The sequence below is a fragment of the Anser brachyrhynchus genome (assembly GCF_964034855.1).
Source record: "Anser brachyrhynchus genome assembly, chromosome: 14".
In the NCBI taxonomy this organism is placed as follows: Eukaryota; Metazoa; Chordata; class Aves; order Anseriformes; family Anatidae; genus Anser; species Anser brachyrhynchus.
The window spans coordinates 19,076,372-19,098,413 of NC_137709.1; the positions used below are offsets into that span (position 1 = coordinate 19,076,372).

Consider the following 22,042-nt stretch of genomic DNA (forward strand, 5'->3'; position numbering starts at 1 on the left):
TGTATGTTTGAAAGACAGTCCGGTTTTAAAAGGAAACATTCTTTCATACCTCAGAAATACTATAAGAAAAACAAGTCTAATTTATGAGGTTATGTTAACTGTATCTGATGATAATCATTGATTATTATTTCAATATAGGTAATTGTTACACAGTCTTTCATAACTAAAGAATGAGACTTAGCGTTAATTTGCCAGGAAGAGAATACTAATCTTTGTCTGAGGACAAAATGGTTATGGTAGGGGAGTAACAGGTTCCACTGTACATGTTCTCTTTTTCTGGATCTTGCATGAATTCTGCCATCTTGACTGCATTTGCAAATATCTCAGTCCTAATGCAGGAGAAGCAAGTTCTCTGTATGTGACTGTCAACCCAGCTCCTGGTGGTCCTATGATTGTTTGGGTATGCTTCCAGCACAGGTGTAAAATGCAACAAGGTGGGAAGGAAACCCTTCTCCTGCAGCAGCACCTGGGGTAGAAGGCTTAGACAACACAAGTTCACTGCACCTGAATTGGGTGAAGTTTTGCAAATTCAATGGTGTTAATTATTAGTAATCCCTGTGATTATATAACAGTACTCATGGTGGTGATTCTTTTTGCTGAACAGAAACTATGCAGCAAGAGAGAAGTGGTTTCTACAAAGAAAACAGTTCTTCCTCACATTTCAAGAATCAGTGAACATCGATATTTAAGTCTTGAGATTCCTGCTTTTTTGGAGGTCAGTCCTTTTATATATTTTATAAGGAGAATGCTAAGCCTAAATTCACAGTGAAAGAAGCCCCGTAAATCCATACTTGTCTTTTATTGTTTGTGTGGCAGTAGGTACATACCATTATATTCAGTTTATAGGTGGTAGTCTATAAGGACTTACAGGTGGAGCCAAGTCATGTTTGATTTCAGTGTCTTAGATATGAAGGTAAAGCTGTCTGGGTAGAAATGTCTGAGACTGCACAAGATACAGAACTTAGAGAAGTGATTCAAGGGGTTATATAACTGTTTAATATGTTGATTACAAATCTCTGCTTGAATTACAGAGTGGTTTGGGTTGGAGGGGACTTTAAAGACTATCCAGTTCCACTCCCCTGCCACGGGCAGGGACACTGCCCACTAGACCATATTGCCCAAAGCCTCATCTAACCTGACCTTGAGCACTGCCAGGGATGAGGCATCCACAGCTTCTCTGGGCAGCCTGGGCCAGGGACTCTTCATGCTCTGAGTGAAGCAAGTGCACTTCTTTAGGAACACACATTTAGGAATCAGCTTAAAGAAACAAAAATACATTTCAGATGTGTGTTTAGTAAGTCTTTACCAACTTTTACATAATGAAACTTATTTTATTACACAGACTTTGGGTTAAATTAATTTTTTTTTCATTTTTTTATGCTTGTAATTTTCTTATGAATTTATTTTTCAGATATGTATATTGCTGTACTTGATTTTTTTCTAAAAGTATGATTTAATACCTTCTCTTAATTTTAGACCTAAAAGAAGGTGAAATAGTGTGGTTTTAATTTATTTTTTGAGTTAGTTTGATATATCTGCTTTTACACAAGAGTGAAATATAACAGAAGGGGGTAGGAGTAGAGCTTGTTTACCTTTCACTCAGAGTCAGTTAAACCATTATGTTGCGGGATGGCTTCTTATGTGTCTAGAGAATCCTACAGTTTGCTGCCAATTTTGGGGTTGTATGTCAGAAAAAAAATAATAATGTAAAATGTTAATTTATTGCAATAGCTCTGAATAAGATGAATGCATGTTAGATCTTAAATGTCACATATATTTTATTATACTAAATACATTAATATTTCACTGGAGTAACTGTGAAGCACATTGATAACCAGTATTATCCCCTCTAGCTAACACTCCTTGACTGTGATCAGAGATTGGATGTATGTCACTTCCCTGTAGATATTCAACTAAGCACTTTAGTAAAATTAATTAATCTATATTTGTCTCTATTTTATATATTATCTCAGAAACAGTTATGTAATTAAAATACATAATTTAAATGCTTGATTTCCAAAGTCACATGCTTGTATTTTTGTACATTTAATTATGCGCTATTAGCTGCATACTCAGTTCAACAGTAAGTTGTTTGGCAGTAACAAGTTAAACCATTTTTAAAATATTGCTTGCTATGGGGCACTAATTATATTTTTAAAAGAAATCCATTAAGATAAATATATGAAATAAGAATTTGTATTTGTTTTGGTTTTGAAAGAAATTTTGATGGAGTTATTATTGGCTGAGTGTCTTTCTTCCCAGCTCTGCAGGGGAAATTTTTAAAAAAAAAAAAAAAAGAGAAGTAAAATTTCTCAGATCTTTAGATGTGGATTATTTGGTCATCCTTAAACATTTCTCCATATATCTTCTCTTTAATTATATTAAAATTGCTGAAGCTTCCAATGTTGGAGATGATTTAGTATTAAATCATTAGACGATTGGCCCAAATACCCCGTCTGACACGTGACCCTTTCCATGTTGACTGCCTAGGTAGAGATAAGCTGGTTAAGTGTTTCTTAATTAGGCTCATTCTCAACAGTTACTTGATGTTATTAGGGGAGATTACATGGTTGCATTGTAGAAAACATTAAAATGCATGTTTAATGCTCTGTATTTGTAAAAAGAGTAAGAAAACTGTTTTGTTCTTAGCTTCCCAGGCATATTAAGAACAGTCCAAATAACAGTTACAACAGACCTTACCTGTGGAACTAGCAGCATTTCTCTCTCAACTTTTGTATGCACTGAATCTGGATATTAATTATACTATTACTGAAATGTACCTGATATCATAATTACTCATATTGGAGCATCACCAAGGTTACAGTACTGTAAAATATTAACCTTCCAAATGTCTTGGAAAACTTAGCCTGTCTGTATAGCTCCTTCTGAGGCACCTTATACTCAACTCAAGTTTTACTTACCAGTTTGCAAAGATCTCAGGTTATTAAATGAATGAACTAAACAAGAAAGAGCATCTAGGTTTTTGCAATATGACCAATTAACTATGGATTAAACCTTTGTATATTTACATCCAAGGTGCCACATTTATTTCTTTTCTAAAAATGTTGTTAGGCCTTTCAGAGAACACAAAGCTAGTTACTTGGATGTATGCTTCCATAATGATTATCCCTAAATGCCTTTCTATAAACAGGAGTGAGCTATTTTAGTCAATTGTATTTGAAAGCTGAAATATTGACAAATGAAGCCCAGTATAATGCAGTTTCAGAATGCACATTTATGTCTACTTGCTACTATCTCCTAACATGAAAAGTAAGCATTATTTAAGTGTAAATATATTTAAAAAATAAAAATAAGCAAATGGAAAAACATTAAGGTTGGAAAAAGAAACCCACAACAGAAATACATGTTGTTTTCAATAAATATAAAACTACTCTCTTCCGATGAAATCCTGAGTAAGAATGTAATTTAGTTGTAGTTTTTCTTCAAAAGTTTAATGCAGAATTTTTATATAGAAAATTGTGAATAAAGATATATTATTAGATTGCTCATGTATTTGCTACATATTTAACCTAAAATCATTCATGGTGCATTTCACACAAAAGCTTTATAAGCTATTAATATTTTAATCATTTGCTTTTTAACACCCTCAATTCTTAAGTTTCGAATAATCTGCCTCTCTTATACAAAAGTATTCAAATCTGTTTGTCATTTATTGCAGATTTTTTCTTTCCTCGATGATTTACAGTACTGTATATGCTATTTACTAATATTTTTATAGTGGATAAATTCATATTTTTCAGATGAGCATCTTGGAATCATTAATTTCTCACTGGTTATAAAATAGAGAAACACTAATTAGAATAAGTGCTTTTAGATATTTATAGCCTTTACTAGAAAGGGGATCAGGCAGGGAGAGAATGCAAGAGAGAAAGAGAGGAAAAAAAAAAGAGCAACTGTTTGCTTCAAATACCTTTCAGAAGTTCTTTGACATGATATCTGCTGAAAGTGAAAGAAAGTATAGATCAATGTTGTTATAGATAAAATAATCAGAGGTTTTTCAATTTTCTAATACTTCCATTTTAATGAAAAAATATTCCTTTCTGTCTTGGAATAGAAAGATACATATATGAACATGACGTCAACAGCTGGATTCAAGTGAGTTTTTCATAGTTCTTCATGTCTAGATGATATTCAAGGCAGATATTGCCCTCACTTAATGAACTCTCCTATCTTCTAATATAATAATCACTCTTCCAAAGAGAGAAATAACACTGAATAGGATTATGAAGTCTGATCCTGAATAGCAATTTTTATGTACCGTTTTGTGGAGGGAAACATGTAAGAGATCTTTGTTTTCCTGAACAACATGAAGAGAGGGCGGTAGAACTCTTCTGTGCAGTATACCCCTAGATCTGAAGTACACAATGGCTGAAAGAATTCAGTTGCTACTTTGAATTTTGCAGGAAGTAAGTCAGCAGTTGCACTGTGTCACAAAGAGCAAGACAAATATATTGGGTATATCTACTTGTAACAACAACAAAAAAAATCATGTGCTTTTATCCACAGTCTGCATGGTGTTTATTTACAGCGGGAGTAGCATAAGCTATATGTCAAGGACTTTAGGAATATCTGCAGCTTCATTTGTGCAATGACTACTGAGCAATTTGTTTCAGAAAAATCCCTCTTCGTTATATTTAGTTTTTTCTTCAGGTTTCACTGTATGTCTGGTTGCTCCACCTTCCCCCACAACATTTTAAACATGTACAATGTATTTGTATTTTCCAATCAAGTGAAGCTATAGCTTAGTAGATTTATGAGAAGGCTTGCTATCAAACTGGCATGGGATGGTGCCTATCTGTTCTGAGTTTATTCACCTCCTTCCACCTCACTACTGGTAATTTTATTTTCCTTAGCTTCCTGCCAACTTGATAGTAGTGAAATCTCTGCAATTTGCAAGTAAGTCAATCCGAAAACATATTTGGCTCACCTGAAAGCTTTCCATTTAATGGAATAACACAATAAACACAATTATTTTAACAGTTGTGTTAACTAGGTTTTATATGTATTGTGGATATAAAAAAATATTTTATATACAAGTATATAATCTTGATCAGCTCTGTCATGTTTTCATATGTGCATTAAATACATGTAAAATATGAGATTAAGCAGCTTAGACAGTGGACAAAAACATTGTTTTAGGACAACTGGAGGAAAAGTAACAGTTTAATGGCAGCTATTTTTATTCTCTATATCCTATTTCCCAGTATAATTATTTCTGGATCAGTGTGCTCCTTTCTGCATGCAGGCTTCTGTGAATATACTAAACTTTTTCTTAGCAGTAATTTATCCTTTTAATTTGTTTTTCCCAATTTTTCTAGCTACCCTTTCTCTGCATTTCACAAAAGTATTCATAGCATTTTGAAAACTATTGCTTAATGCTTACACGATTTTGTAAGCATATTATTTCTGCTTAGAAGTGTCAGCTTTTCTTTCTATTTAGTACAAATGATGGCTTTCGTATTTCTAATTGAATCTTAAACAGTATTTCTCTTTCCTTCAATGCTGCGGTAGACCTATACAAATGTTGTAGTTCTAGATAATGAGATAGAGATGCTATGACTCTCACTTTAATTAGTGTGTTGGGTCATAGTAGGCTTATGGTCCCAAACTAAATTTAATTTTCTGAAGTCTGAGTCCCTGGGTAAATGGGGGTGGGGAAGGTTACTGATTCCCTTTAAGATATCCCTAGATCAGTAGATGAAACTGATCGGTGCATGAATACTTTTGCATATGACAGCTTTTTCCCAGTAAATTTGTAACAGAGAAGTCAATCACACTATCTTTGTGAAGTACACTTCTGTGGTTATTTTTAAGCTTTTTACTAGGTAGCCCTTGCTGTAAAATTGATATTCTGAAAATGCTAGCAGTTACTTGACGTTACCTGACTGTTGACTTTGATGGCTTCCATTGTATCCAAAATGTGCAAGTTCTGTATGTTCTTATGCCATCAAAATGTAGTTTACCTCTGAAGCCTTGTTTTAGGTCTTCGAAGCCTTAGCTACTTCTGTTTTATCTTCACTACCCTGAATTTATTAATTGTCACCTTATTTGTGTTTATCTAATCTAGTTATAACATTTTTGAGTGATCCTGCAAGCACATGTAAGCTCACACAAATGCAGGAATACTAGGTATATGAGAAAGAACTAGTGTGTATAAATTTTGCCTCATGAAAAGTCTAAAGTTGATAAAATCATAGGAGTTTCTCATAATGGCTCTGGTCTTACTAAAACTTGTTTGTGTGTGTGACTTTGAGTCCATGCATGTGGTTAAAGATAAGTTATAGTAATAGGCGGATGAAAAATTCTGACCATAACAAAATTTCTTATTGAAAACCATTCCCTCAAACTCTGTTTTGAGGAACGGATAAGTTTTACCTCATCTGCAAAGAACTTCAGGCTTCTCCTTATGAGGAACGTCTGAAGTTTTCTGAAGCTTTTCTGTCCTAGGTCGTCAGCAGTCCCACTGACTGCTAAATAGAGGAGCATGATCATGCTCCTGATCAGCATTTAAAACCTTTGGACTTTTATCCTTTCAAGAGTAGTTCTGAAGAAAGTGGCTGCTTGCCATGTGTTATTATCTGGGCTCCCATTAGCTACAGATCAAGAGGAAACCCTGTTGGAAGGCTGAAAAAAAGCAAAAATTATGCAGAGAATATCAGCGTTTGTGTTTTGCTGTCCAACATAAATGTCAAAATCCATTGCAAAGAACTTTTTTGCTTTTTCCTAGTCAGTGGTAATGATGGTACTGCCTTCCTCCTCCTTTTCCCTCATTTGTCTGCCTCACTGATTTATATTATTTAGCTTGCAGAGTTCTGTTGATTAATCTTAGTTGCTACAGTGCCTAGCACAGTTGGATCTTGTGGTGCTACTGTATGACAGCCTTTATTGGTGGGTTAACATTTGTCTACTGAAGCTTTTAAAATTACTAATCAAATACCTCATGGGAATTGGCAGCTTTCCCCAATATATTTTTAAAATCAATGGCAGATTTAACAGATAAATTTCAGTTAAAAATGCTTTCTGTGTGGGAGTATTGTTGAATGTCTGTCAGTTTCAGCAATCGCCAAATAATTCCAGTTATCATGGTCTGACAAGCAACATTTTATCAACAGACAAAAATTTTAGTTTTACTACCATTTCTTCACAAGTAAAAGACCTTCAGACCTTGGTCCTCTTTGTTCCAATTATTTACTATTGTGTTCTGAAAACTTAAAAATGAAAAGTTGTTTGACTTTTTCCTTTTGCTAGTTTCAAAAAGGAAAGCTTTAACTTTTTCTTTTTTTTTCTTTTTCTGAGGTAAGAAAACAGTTTCACAGAATCATGGAATAATTAGTGTTGGAAGGAACCTTTGCAAGTCATCTGGTCTAGCCCTCTGATCCAAGATTAGAGGCAACTCTGAAGTAAAGTCAATTTTCTTAGGATGTAATCCACCTCATTTTTGAGTGTATAAACACCAAGGAAGGTGTTAGCACAAATTTTCTGGGTAGTCTGTTCCAATGTTTGACTGACATTCTTGTGAAATTTTATTCCTATTTATCTTTCTGAAATTTGTCTATTTGTGTCCATTCACTTCCATTGTTATACTACTGCATTAATACCTTCTAAGAGTGAGTAAAGAAACTATCCAAATCTTTTCAATGTGTGACATAAAACCTATCTAGAAGTGTGAGGGAAGGTGTGACTGAGGCTCAGTCTTCCTGTTCTGGATCAAAAGTTAGTCATGGCATCAGAAAAATTTTTGCTGTGTTTGAAACTTTTAATCATCCTCGCCAGCCCCTTCAATCCCCCACTCATATATTGCTGCTAAGAGTCTGCACAAGTTAGTTAAATGCTTTCTGGCATTTCAGCTACATAATCAGCATTTGACCCTGTTTATGAACAATAGGCAATAATAATAATAATCTATGTCACAGGGTATAATAGACAAAGAGAAATTGCAGAAGAAAATGGGAAGGGAAGGAAAACAGTTGTAATGATTGAGTAGTAACATGCATTCTTTAGCCTATACTTGCCCTATCGTATTTCAGTTTCAGAAGTATTCCTATTGGATGTGTTCTGAGTACCTGAGGGGAACAGAGTTTTCTTAAAAACAGCATTTAAAAAAAAAAAAAGAGGGAGAGAACACTGATCTAGCTAGTTGAACAGAAGTTGATTGCTATACCTCAATTTCGGTTGTTTTCCTATCTCCATCTGCTGGGAGGAGGCTACATTACACAATTGTCTGCAGTGGCATGTATGGTTACCTTGCCTTTAAGGTTACTTCAGAACTCAACCAAAACTTATGTTATGCGTCGTATTAAATGACTGGAATAACCAAATAAGTTAATATAGATGATAATCAGATATTTTTCTTGAAAATTTTGTTACCAGCCTATATGTTCAGCTTCCTCTACCATACAGAAGGTACAAGGTTTTGGAGAACAGCAATGGGAATATTTTTTTCCTAAACACAGTATATTTAGGCACCATTGATTATTATTAATGTATTTTTGGTCCATGACACTAATTAAATGTTTTAGAGTAATATGCACTTAAAGTATTTACAAATGCTTTATATATATATAATTTTTTTTGCAATAGCAGTCTGTGAAGTTTAACACTTCATTTCTTACCATAGAAGCATGTCTTATGGAATTTCACTGGTAAACTCTCTAACCGATGATGGCCTGAATGTTTGAGAAGTGACAAAAAAATATTTACTATTTTCCATTACCTCACCAAAATTACTTTTATGGCCTTCATATATTTCCATAGCTGTGAAAATTTGGGTCAACTTTTCTATTTTGTTATTCATTGTGTGCCAAATTCCTGTCACATAAGTAAAGAATAAAGTAGGGTTTGACATCTTTAGCTCACTGGACCAATTGAAATTTACGTGACTGTTCTGCTTGATTGTTGTTGATGATGTGTTTCAGAAGTACTGGAACTTCCTAGCAAGGCAGCCACTGGTTTTGAAACTTACTTTTGTTGTTGTTACACCAGAAGCCCAATTTGGGTAAGTGTGGACTTCTTATCACAAGTGATGTCTTTGTGCCCACTCTTTATTAGGTATCATATTATACCAAAATATTTGTCTGAGCAAATACCATCTATACAGATATTTGTTCAACCATAAGTGAATCTCACTAGCTACCTGAGAGTTCTTGTTAGACCTTCCCAACTTATTTTCCCTTTTATCTCAACATGGTTGCATGAGTAACTTCTGCTCATTAGGAGGTCTGATCCTAATTTTATTGGAATATAGTCTGGTAGTTACTACTTATTTCAAGAATATGATCAGGCTACTATTTTTCTGTTTTCTTCTATTTGAACTACAATCAAACTGAAGTTTTGATGTGTATTCATTATATATGAATTTATTATTTTTTTTCCAAAGTCAATTACAATGATAAAATGATGATTTTGATCTAAAGAAAATTACATTGGTCTTGGATTGTATTTTGCTGAATTTTACAATTTAATCTTATTTCAACAATCAAGTAACATGGATGTTATATAACCAACTTAAATGTAGGTTATCTTAACGTGTATTTGTTTCTTGACAACTTCAGATATAAAGCATTGGTTTCAAGGCAAAAAAAAAATTTTGCATGTACATCAAAATTTAGCTTAGAATTTAGGCCAGCCTTGATGTTATATTCTGTTGTATTTCAGGAGTTTGTATCAAATACTGTGACTCAGCTTAGCTGGCTCTAGCCAGATAAAAGTATGGCTGTGCATGAAACTGCTATGAAGTTCATAGATTTTGCTGTTCTAAGGATGAAATACTTTTCCTGAAGGAAATATCCATGCCTTTAATTTTAGAGAATTACTTATCTAGTGATTCAGCAGGAGCCTTAAAATTAGGCTTTCCTTTGAAAGGATACTTACGCTGTTTTTCCTATGTGTATGTTACAGAGTCTTCCAATTCTCACTCGTGCAAATATAGAAGAAAACAAAAGATTTAAAATGGCCGTTCAGCATTTAAAAAGCAACTATTCATGATATAATGCCATAGTAAATGATATTCAACAGCTGAGAAATATAATGGAATAACAGATTTCGGGGAGCTGTTCTTTTCAGAAATTCATTAATGAAGGACGGCTCACCCCTTCTCTAATACATAGCAAAAACTGTGTTTTGAAGTCCAGTTATATTACATACATTCACAAAATTTGTGATACTTCACTTGATCTGACCCCTGTGCAAATCAGCAATAGATGAAAAGATAACACCTTTAGGACTCTCCTCTTCTCTTAGGTAATTTTATAGATTCATTTTTGTTTTTGCAGGGTGTTGTTTGTGCACTTTGTCGTTTGAACTTCTGACTTGGTCAGTCAACAGCAGCATCCATGAAAATAGCTTAGTCAGGAAAAGAATTTTATTTTTATTGGATACACGTCTTTATGCAGAAGTCTTAAAACAAAATCGTAATACAAATCTGTTATAATCCCCATTTCTAGGAGCTATTCTGTATATGCTACAGGTGTGAGGAGTTTTCTCAATCTCTGCAAGATCCACCTCATCTAAACCTGAAACTGTTTGTGTAATTTCTAAAATCCAGTTATGTCATGCATGAGGTGGAGTCTCAATTGTGATTACCTTGCTAGCAAATATTAAATAATCTAATAAAAATAGCACTTTTAGTAAGCTCTCCTCTTTTTCCACTTTTTCTAAATCTTACTACCATCACTAACTTTTCCACTAAGAAGTTGGTCTTTAAATTTTTTTCAAGATCATGGCATGAATAAGCAATTCCAATTTAATGAAACAAATTTACAGTTTAAATGTGATTCAATCAAATCAGTAGTTGATCTACACTAGAAGTATGATGATGATTTAACTGAGAATCTGTTGAGTCCCTTTAGGAAATACCTTGTGTTCTTCAATGAAAATCTAACAAAACAGTTGTGAGGATTTTAATTTATTGTTTTTTCCCTAATCTTTCCAGTTATGATGATGTCTTTCCTGATGATGATCAGGGCACGAAACCCCTAATTTCCTGAATGATGCCAGTAATAACTGATGAAATATTTTGGAATAGACCTGATAATGCATAATCTGTCATTAATACTAAAGGAAAGTTGCAGGTGGTCTGGAAGAAAAATATTTGACCTTTTAGGTATAACTTCAATAGTTGTTGCCCAGGTGTAACTGTAGACATCATATGATTCAGTCCCCATAAGGACAGTTGTTTCTTTCAGCACACTTATAGTTTTATGTTTAACACATACAAATGCATTGACCTGCATTGAAGTTATGTGATGTTCTCAGGCTTAGGGTCTTGTCTCTTGTAAGTGATATTTTTTTGTTTTGTCAGAAAATACAGTTTAGGTACTGATTTTTTTATTATTATTAAGGGAAAGGTGAAAGATTTTAATCTGTAGAACTGTATTAATAGGACAAAAGTATACTTGAGGTTTTGTATTTTGTAATTTACAGAAGTTAGTTAACACACTGAAATCCACATAAGAACCTATCCTTCTTCTTAGTAAGGAAGGAATTACAGAATATTTGAGATGTGATCTGATTCTGACCTGTCTTGTCTCTGAGTTAATTCAGAAGGAGGCAAAGTAAATTCTTATTGTATACAGTTATGTATTTGGTTTAATCTCAAATTCTTTATGGGAGGGAGAGAAGAGGGTGGAGAGAGAGAGAGAGAGAGGAAGAAATACAGGAAGGTAGTGGAAGATTTTTTTCCTTTAAAACCGTCATGTAGTTTCAGACTAACAATATAGCTTCTTAAAAAAAAAAAAGCATTTCCATAGTGCATCATAAAGAAATTAATTATTGGAACAACATTAATTGTTTGATCTGTATGAAAATACCTCCTTTTTTCAATGTTCTCATCTCCAATAGAGTGTAGTAGAGGAACATATTAGCACAGTATTACAAATAATTTTCCAGGAAATGAGGTCATTAGAAGTTCAGTAGTTTGTGGCCTGATTTGAAGCTCATTGAAGTGTTTCCCTTTGGACAGTATGGACCAACTCTTAAGTATGGAAGTAAATTCAAAAAAATCCTATTTCCATTTACTGCGAGCAAGATTAAAGCCTTCTGCTTCACTCCCAAACAAAACAGCTTTGTTGAACTTAAACACCCTGAGTTATGACCTAAACAAATAGCAATTTAAATATTGTACATAACCTTACTTATCAGTGTGATAAGTATTTAATTTTTTTTTAATTCATGGATCTGCTCTCCAAATAGTGTACATAATGCTACTACATTAAAGGAACTGAAAATGATGAGGATAAAGGAGTCTTCACCTTAAATCTGGAACACCATTGTGCATTCAGGTATCCTGAAGAGTAATGGCAATATTTTGAGCGCCTGCAAGTTTCAAAAATATTTTAATGCATTTTTCTAAACGATTAAAGGTGGAAATTCAAGTTCATTATCACTCATCTTTTAGATTCCAGTTGACTCTTTATTCACATTCAGGACTACAAAATACTTGGACCTGACAGAAGAAAATATTTTTTCTTTACAACAATTAAAGTGGCTATGCATCTGCTAACATGGCGTAAGTTCCATAAATCACAGCTTATGGGAAAACCTATCTTACAGTAATTAAGTTCTAATTCTTAAATTTATCATCGTACTAAGGTTTTGTTCAAGATTCTAGTTTGATTCTCCTGATTACAAAATATCTAAAATTGAGGCTTAGAAAAAGTGAGGTAACTCTTCCCCTACTGCTCTGTCTTCTTACTTCAGTAGTGTAAAAAGGCTTTAACTATGTACACAAAGCATCTGTGGCTTTTTATGACATTTGAACTTAACGATAAAATTAAAAAGTGAAATTCCAGAACTGCAATTTAAATTCTTATAGCTTGAGCTAAATATTGATATATCAGGCTTTTCTATTACTCTACAGTCATCACTACAGGGGTGTATGGATTGCCTAAAAAAAAAAACAAATCACCACCCAGATGCTGAAATGCTGCTACCTAGCTTTTTAAAAGCAGATAACCTGCAACAATACTACCTAAAGATTCAATCCAAAGAAGGTAATTTTGTGTAAATTACATTTGTTCTAAGATTTTAGAGATAAATATCTGATTTTAAAAAATAAAATAACGATTTACATAATCTGTGTTGCCAAACTACTGCAAAGCCTATCTATTTTTCCTAGAATCTTCAACAGTCACTTATGTGGAAACAAATTCCATGCTGTTCTGCCAGAAGTATCTGTGGTTGAGAAAGATGAGTGGAAAGAGTCAAGCTTTTCCATATGACTGTGTAGGTTCAGAACCGAAATTTGAATGTGTAGCACTTTTTTTTTATTTCTTGGAGTTTCAGAGAATATTAGAATTTGCTTCTCTCCCTTTATCCAATGAAGAATAAGAAAACCCTTGGAAGGGAAAACCATTTATTATAAGTAGAGTGTCCAAAGATTATCCATTTTGGAATTTGCTTTTACAAAATTAGTTATCTTCTAAAATAAAGAAATCCACCTTACTGAGTTCCAAACAGTTTTTGCTGCCTTTTTCTCTTAACTTCAGCTCCTTATAGCAAAACTAATGTCTTACCAAAACTTTATGGGCAGGTGAATTTGAAAATTAGCAAGTTTGTTAATAGCAGCTTCTTGCTAAGTGTCTGTTTCACCTACTTTGTACGTAGCCCTTCTGGGTAACACATCTGATTGTTTTTTACACCATTTTAGTATGCAGTGTTGATGCTCAGTGGCCCAGTACAGGGTGATGCTGTTTTAGCAGTATTTGTCCTAGCCCCAGATCTCAAGTGCTCAAACCTGAGTGGCCAGAAACTAAGTCCCAATGTAGTTGGCCACAGCTAAGTCTTGAGCACGAGACAGAGGGTACTATTAATAAAGTCCATTCTGGTGCATCTAACCTGTCTGGTAGCAGCACGTCCTTACCTATTTCCTATTGTACAGTATCATTTTCTGATCTGAGAGAGAATTTTGTGGGAAGTAAATTGGGTGAGTGATGGGTCTCTAGTCAGTTACCACCTCACAGCAGGGAGGAAGAGAAGTTACTTCCTGGCACATCCATCAGCCAGTCAGAACTCTTAGGGCAGCATCTGATGAGAGAGATCACTTAAATAGAAAAATGCTATACTTAAAAAAAGGAAAATGAAACAAAACAAAAAAAAACACACTACCACACTTTCTTACTAAATTGCAACGTGTAATGTGTCAACTAAGAAATCTAAAAGTAAATTGCTCATTCAGTTTTGTCTGTTTTGGTAGTCTCACCTTTGTTCTTCTGGGGATGTTTGATAACATCATCACAGGGAAGTGATGAAAGACTCATTACATTTATTCCAACTGCAGTTCATTTAGTAAAAATGAAAATAATTAGGAATTAGAAAATAATGAAGAGCTCATTTAGTAACGTGTGGCCTATATATATTCAATATTTAACAATATTCTGGTCCTGAAATTGAGAGATTTCAAAGGAATGTAACTTCCAGTTTGCAAGATGCTCTGTACTTCTTAGGTACTTCAGATAGTGTTACCAACTGACCAAATTGCTGCTTAACATCTCAAAGCTGGTATGATTGCTAGGCAAAAAGAAAAGATTGTAACTAGACGTGCTCTCCAGCAATGCTGATGACTGAGAGATGGATTTACTGGGGGAAGAGCTATTTAGGTGCTTTGATATTGTCAGATGTTTTAACAGAGTATTCTATGATTCTGTGATCTTGTTTTGTTTCTTTCTCTGCTATATCTTTCCTAACACAAGCGGAATGAGCACCTACTGGTTTACCACATGATTTTATGGTGATATGAAACATTCTGGAGTTCATAATTAAGATGCCACTCTATAGTGACTTTTTATTTAATCCAGATCTTACTGTTTTGCTGCTCCTATGCTGGCTAATTATAGAAAGACTGTGGATAAAAGTAAAATAACTTACTGTGACTGAACTAGTCCTTTTTCCCCCATGTGCCCTTATAGAGATGCTGTTAACTGGCACTGAAGTGACAAATTGTTACGGGGGGGGCACAGAACAAGGTGCGCCGTCTTTGTTAGAGCAGATTGTACTGTGTTTGAGGTTTGGCTTCACAGACTTCAACATTTTGGCACTTTTGATGTCAAGTGGTTCCTTCTTATATCCAAGAAGAAATGCAAGTATGGAACTGTTTTTTAGCATGAAGATTTTTCCCTATAATTGCAATTTAAAGCATAATTGTATATTATCCTAAATTTAGAAGAATGAGCTGCTGTATTCTTTTGCTCAGTGGTGATTCGACCAAACACAGGGAGCTCTGGACTGGTCTATCAGAGGCCACTATTGATCATACTTACTGTCTATCTGCCTAATCTTAATGATTAAGAACCTGAGAGGACTGTCTGAGACTGTCTGAAACTGGTTGGTTTATTTTGGTTGTCTACCAAGAGTGATAAATAAAGGTCAGTGTTGAAAGAAACTGATTGCAAAGAATACTATTTTGTGAGCTATGTGAGCTATCGTCTGTGTTCATAGTACAAAGCATGGTGTTTCTAATGTGTTTATTTTACAGACTTGAAAAAGAATTTGACTTACCCTGCATCAGTATGTATATATATGAGTTGACATTTTCATAAGTCTATTGCTGATTGCATGGAAGCAACACACTCCATTCTAGCTAATATAATCTATTTTGGTAACAGACATTTGGGTCAATCTGTTCTCATACAAATTCTTAATAAGCACATTCTTTTTCCCTCCTCTATGCAGTCTGAATAGATGGAGATGTAAAGCAAACGGGTGAGCTAGAAGAATTGCATCTTCATATTTCCAAGAAATGTTGTTATTGTTTACTACTATACAGTATGAGGGCTATAAAAATGAAACTTACTTTTTATTGTATTCTATGAAGTTTCAGGGTACAATTTCAAAACTGTATTTTTCTGAGTCAAAGAATAAAAGCTGGTATTTCTGCAGACAGATGGCTAAGTATGTAGTTTTCCTGTCTGCAAGTGCAAACAAAGGTTATTGCAGTCTCATTGCCTGCACCTTGTTTTCAAAACTTGCACTTCATCTTATTTACAGAGCTGTTTTATTAAATAATGTAGGAAGTTGATTCCAGTGTGCCACATTTCACAAGGGTTTTGGAATATAAATGAATTAGGGTTGTTCTGAAACCATTTTATCTTACAGCAAGATTTAATATGAAGTACATGTAATTAAAATTAGACCTTGATTGCCAACTTCTGATCTTCTCTAATGCTTATATATTTGGTTATCTTAGAGTGCTAGCGTTAAATTTTTCAATAATTGAAAAGTATTATTGCATTTGAAAATATTTAGTGACTACTGCATAGTTGTTAAATTTAATAACCTAACCAGATTGACTGAAATCATTAAAGATCATTTGAGTTGGTAGTATATTTCAAACCCCTCAGTAATCAGCTCACCAATCTGTGAGCTTGAAGAGTCTGTCTCACAAGCTTCACCAAACAGCTTTTGTGTCATTCAGGACTTCATAAAAGCTAATTAATGCTTTCATGAAAAGATTTGTCTTCATGAACAGGGAATATTCCTCTCTAACCACCAAAGTTTTGCCCTGTAAGATGATAAACAGAGAGCATAGTGAAATAGCTCCAGTGACTGGGAGTCTGGGTGTGGGGTTTCCTGTTTGTTTTTTGTTGTTTGTTTGAAGGCAGACTTGTAGACAAAACAGCTTTTTCCTGGTGCAGAAAGTATTCCTCTGTTCTGGAGATCAAAGACTCTGTTCTTCATGAATTCATGAGGAAAAGAAATAAAAAGCAAGCCTCTGGACTGTGTTAGATTCTGGGGAATGTGATGTATACCCACTATCTGGCTCTGTACTAAGAAACATAATTCACAATCTTTGTTCAGGAAAACCTCAAAATTAGAGAAGTGGTGTAAAGATGTCTTTCAGGAAAACCTTTCTGTACCAGAATCTGTAGCCCGTTATTAGGGTCAAGGCCTTTATTCTTTATAACAACCATTGAAGATGGACCTGATGTATGTGTAGATGATGCTTGGTGATATTGTCACAGAACCTGTGTTTTGCTAAATCCCAATTCTAAGTCTTTGACTAATAGCAGTCCAGCTTGGCTCTTTGAGAAATTCCACCAAGGCCACTTATTTTGAGATATTTTAATTTAAAAGGAACTAGGACCTGAAATGCTGGTGTTAGCATGAAGGCATGGCAGGGGGATCAAACAAATCAAACATTTCATCAAATAAATCAAACATCAAACATCCCTACACATCCTGCTCTGAATGACATGATGGAATGGGGAAAGGGGAGAGGGCTTTTCTAATGAGTATTTTTGACTCCTCTTTTACACTGAAGCAGTATTGATTTATATATATATATATTTTTTTGTAGCTGGCAAATTAAACTTCTAATGTAAATCTTTGTAAAAAAAAAAAAAATCTGTCTCATACTGCATGATGACAAATGCGATTCACTCCTGCTTTAATCACTGATGAACAAATATCCATTTAATCAACTATTTACAGGGACAAAACAGAAGGTGTCTTACTTCTTATGAGATGCTACCCTTATTTTCAGGGGTTCTCCAGAAAGGAGGGGTCCCTGTTTGTGGTTCATAAGTGGCAAAGCTTCAAGAAGGCATTGTAGCCCTTCTGAGTCACTGAAGACAGAAGTGCTTTATCATTGCTTTTTAATTCTGCTTTGGATTTTTTGCTACTGTTTATTGACAATACTGATGCATTTGGATAGTGCTTTATAATATATGATCCACAGTATTGGAAAAAGTGGAAATGCAGCAGCTTTTTTTCAAGCATTTCTTTCCACTGCATGCAAACCATGTCAGTATCTTTGTTGGTTACCTTGGAAACTATCGTGGGGTGAAATTTGATTGGCTGCTTTCTCCAATTGATTATCAAAGTCGTGGGCAGTTTCAAGTGGCAGGCATCTCATAGGTTGCACGAAGTAAGTAGCACTAAATGATTCACGATTTAAGATTACTTTTATTTATTATTATTTTGAAGTAAACCGCATGAAGCGGTATGTCTGTGATACCTTTCTAAAGTTTGATTGGAATGAGTAATGGATTGAAAAATCCATTTTCCGTTGAAAAACCCTTCCCCCCCCCATACTTTTAACTCTTCATTTAATGCCTAGAGCCATTCCTGAGATCTTTTGTGGAGCATGCTTCTGGTACTTGGGGGGGGGGGGGGGGGGGTGGCGGCTGGGATTCTCCCAAACAGTCCTAAAACAAAAATATAATCTCCTGTTGTCAGAGAAATAGGAGTAGGTCACAACCTTTTGAGCTGCCTATGTTTTTTCCTTTTTTTTTAAGTCTTAAGAATTTACATCAAAATTATTTAATAGTCTGTCCTGCTCACGCTGCCATCTTCATGAATATTGATGGGCTACAAAGTGATGCATTCAATAACCTTGATTGTGCTTCGCTGACTTTTTTCTCCAATCTGTCTGCTAGAAGACTTCCCTTCTTTGCCATTTTACTGTTGGAGTTCTAATCAGTTTACGGTTTGGCCTTGAAGCCTAATAAACTCCAGATGCTTTGGCAAGCAGAGCTGCTTTTTGTTGTTGTCATTCCTCTTTTTTAAGAAAGGGGCTGACATGACAAGACAGGGACTGTGAAGGACCTGCAGAAGTGGATGGGAGAAGTGACTGCAGAAGAAAAAAGGCATGTGGTACAAAGAAGAATAAGAAAGCACAGAAGGCATTGAAAGAAGTCCTCAGGAGAGGAGAAGGGAATTAAGAGTTACAAAGGGATTGAATCGTAAAAACATAATGGTCTAGAAAGCAGAACTGTGTATGTTCTTTTTTAATGTAACAATATATAGCATTTTCTACAGATGGAAAGCACGATGGTTAAAATAACTTTTATTATTTATAATCATGGCTGGTGGATACTTGTCTAAATCATGGCTTAAGAATTTTCCTTGCAAGAGCATCCTGTTGCTATGTTCTTTTTTGTCTTTAGAGATGAATAGGATGCAGTTCTTGAACGACTGTCAGAATGCCTGGTCCCTGACTCTTCACTCAGATCTGTCTCTGAAATTTGATTGTATTCAAGATGGCTGAGAACTAAATGCGGATAGAATGACTCATGTTGCCCCGAATTTGGATGACAGTCACTGAAGACTCCTGATAGTGTATCATGAGAACTTTATACCAATGGTGTTTGAAACAAGCTTACTTACCCACTTGTGATGATTTTATTTAACCTGTTTTTTTACGGATTCAAAATGTTTCAATTCTTTCAGTATGTTAGTGAGTGCTTGGCTTACCATGTGTCTGAACTTACCAAAGAAGGCTTTATGCTTCAGTTCATCCAGGAGCATTTCAGAGGTGAAAGTAACGTCAAAGTCCCAGGTGCATCTAATGGAGCTCTTACAATTCCGGCTTGTTTCTAGCAATTGTTTGGAATGGAATTCTTGTGCCTGCAGATGTACATAAGACTATTTCCCTGTTCTGCCCTCCTCCCCTTTCCTTCCTTTGGGAAGTGAGTTAGATATTCAGGAACAAAAATCCATATTACAAGTGTCCCTTTTGGAATGAGACTACTTCAAGGAGACAGGTTTGACAGGATTTATCATTTCATTGAGACTCTGGTGTTGGGAGAGACATGTAGACACTACTACAGTTTGAATAAATACTTCAGGCTCAATATCGGTGTAAAAAAATCACTACTTGCATTATGAGGTTCACCTTGCAGTACACAGTGATCCTGAAGATAGCATTATTCTTACATCAACCATTCAATGGTACAGGAAGACTTTTTTTATCCCAGCCAAAAAATACACTGGTGACTAAGACTTTGTCAAGTTCTCTCATATACTTTTAAAAGGCAAACTATATGGCGTAAAGAAAAAAAAATCATTATATAGTTTCCCTATACTTTGCATTTGTACAGTGGTTGTCTTTAATATCTTAGGTTAATTGACCATTATTGTGCCTAAAGTCCAATATCTAAGAGTTTATATCATCTTGCAAAGAGCTAATGTCCCAGATTACTCTAGGATGCTTAAGCGGTTATATTAGGAGACAAGAATATGAATGTACAGGGAGTTAAATTATGATACCACTTAACAATATACTTAGCATCTTTATTTTTTAGTTACCACTTTCTGAGGGGTAGCTTTTTCATCTTCATTTGTATTTCTGAACAACCCCAATACTTATTTTCTAGTTGTGGACATTATTTCAATTCAGAAAATGTATAGCTGAAGTATATCTTCACCTCTGTGCTCAGCCCTGATGGAAGTAATAGAAATGGAACAGGTTTTTCAGGCTTCACCTTCGTAAATTTCAAAATCTGACTGGATAAAACTCTGAGTAAGAGTCTCTGACATCAGAGCTGACCTTACTTTTAGAAGGAGATTGGGCCGTAAATGACCACTGAGGTCTCTCCCGGACTGAATTACCCTATCCTATGAAGCATCTCTACTTATTTCCAGATCTTGTTTCTCTAGCTGGAGCATTTAGCTATTGGTTTCCATTGCTCTATGTCCTGTTAAAGAACTCCATAGTACTTCATGCCTCTCTCATTGCGTAAGAATACTTAAATACATCTGGGAAGCTACCTCTCGATCTCTTGCCAGACAAGCAGCTAGACAGACATTTGTCTACCCTGTGACTCATGTGCTCTATTTTACCCTGGACTGGGTAGAGTGAGAATGTTTAAATTTGTTTCGTTCTGAGGATGGATGCAGAGTTCTTTTTATTTTCATTTATTTGTTTATTGAAAATGGGATCTGAAGCAAACTCTTGTATTTCCAACAAGTTTGTTTACCATTTGGTCAGCCAGATGTTAAGTGAAGACAGCCAGACACAGGTTTCTGCAGGGCTGTTCCGCTCAGGTCCACCGTAGCCATATCACTCATTCTTTCGAAGCAGGAAACCCCAGGAATTCATGGACTAACTCCACAGCAGTCAGCTACCCTTTTTACTATGGATGGAGTATAATACTGAATTTGCACAATTTTTTTGATGCCCTGCAAAAATTGTTTATTACATGTAGGCAATTACCTTCATCAAACAAATTTCTAATCATCCAAAAGAATAAAATCAAGCTTTTTGTCCAGACCAACTGTCTCTAAAATCAGGTAGCTGGACATTAAATATTTTTCTATACTTTAATTTGTCAGGCTGTTACAGCAGCTTTCTGTTATTTTGCCAAGAACTGAATTTGGGCAGCTGGCCTGTTGTTACCTGATTCATCCCTTTTGGCATTTTCAGTATGGGCACAACATTGGCTCTCTTATAATCTTCTGGATTTTCTCCAGTTTTCCATAATTTATTAGAAAATTAACGCTAGCAGACGAGATTTTCTTTGCCTATGCTCTTTCAGTATTCTTTAATAGATTCTGCTCCCCAGGTTTCCTGATTTTAAGATGTTTATCCCTGGTAAGTCTTTTTTAGCATCCTTACTAATAATTAATTGTCAACAAATCATTTTGCCTTCTTCCTCTGCAATAACTTCTCCTGTCTCTCTCCCACCTCCTTGCACAATAAAAGACTGTTCATATATGCATTCATTGTAACTGTAATTATTAACATATGAATTACACTATTTGGTATTGTATACATATTGTTACTAGAGTTGTTTCCCTCCTTTGTAGGGGAATACTTTTCATGGAATTGCATTAAATTATTTAAAATAGCATACGAAGGTTGACTGTACCTACAAGGAAAAAAAGCTTTAAAACTTATTCGAAATTAGAAATGACAGAATTGACTTAATCCTAACAGTCCAACTGTTTAGGAGAGGATTCCGAATTCCAAACTGAGATGGAATGGATTGGAGTGGCTATCATTTGTATATTTCCTGTTAAAACATGAAGAATAGAAGTTAATAAAAGCTTTCTGTACCACTAATCCTAAAATCAAACTAGAAAAAATACATATATGCTTAAATATCTTAAGACTTGCTGTGATAAAGACACTAACTCTACTTTATCTGATCAATTTTTATGCTTCATAACTTCTACTTTGTTAGTTAATATTTCCTTACCTTTTTTCTTTTATTAACCTAATATTCTTCTATTAACCTTTATTTTATCCCTGAATTGAACTTAGCTCTTTCTAGTGCAATCATAAATTTGGGAAGTTTAATATGCT

At 34.8% G+C, this 22,042-nt stretch overlaps 1 long non-coding RNA gene across 1 annotated transcript in view; it reads left to right on the forward strand.

Annotated features, from left to right (window-relative positions):
• The first annotated feature begins 462 nt into the window (after positions 1 to 462).
• Positions 463 to 22,042, forward strand: part of LOC308177540 — a 34,806-nt gene continuing 13,226 nt past the window's right edge. Inside the window, exons 1-3 of the long non-coding RNA XR_013939236.1 lie at positions 463 to 513; positions 605 to 715; positions 8,937 to 9,016. This is a non-coding gene — a long non-coding RNA (uncharacterized lncRNA). The remainder of the gene's footprint in view (positions 514 to 604; positions 716 to 8,936; positions 9,017 to 22,042) is intronic.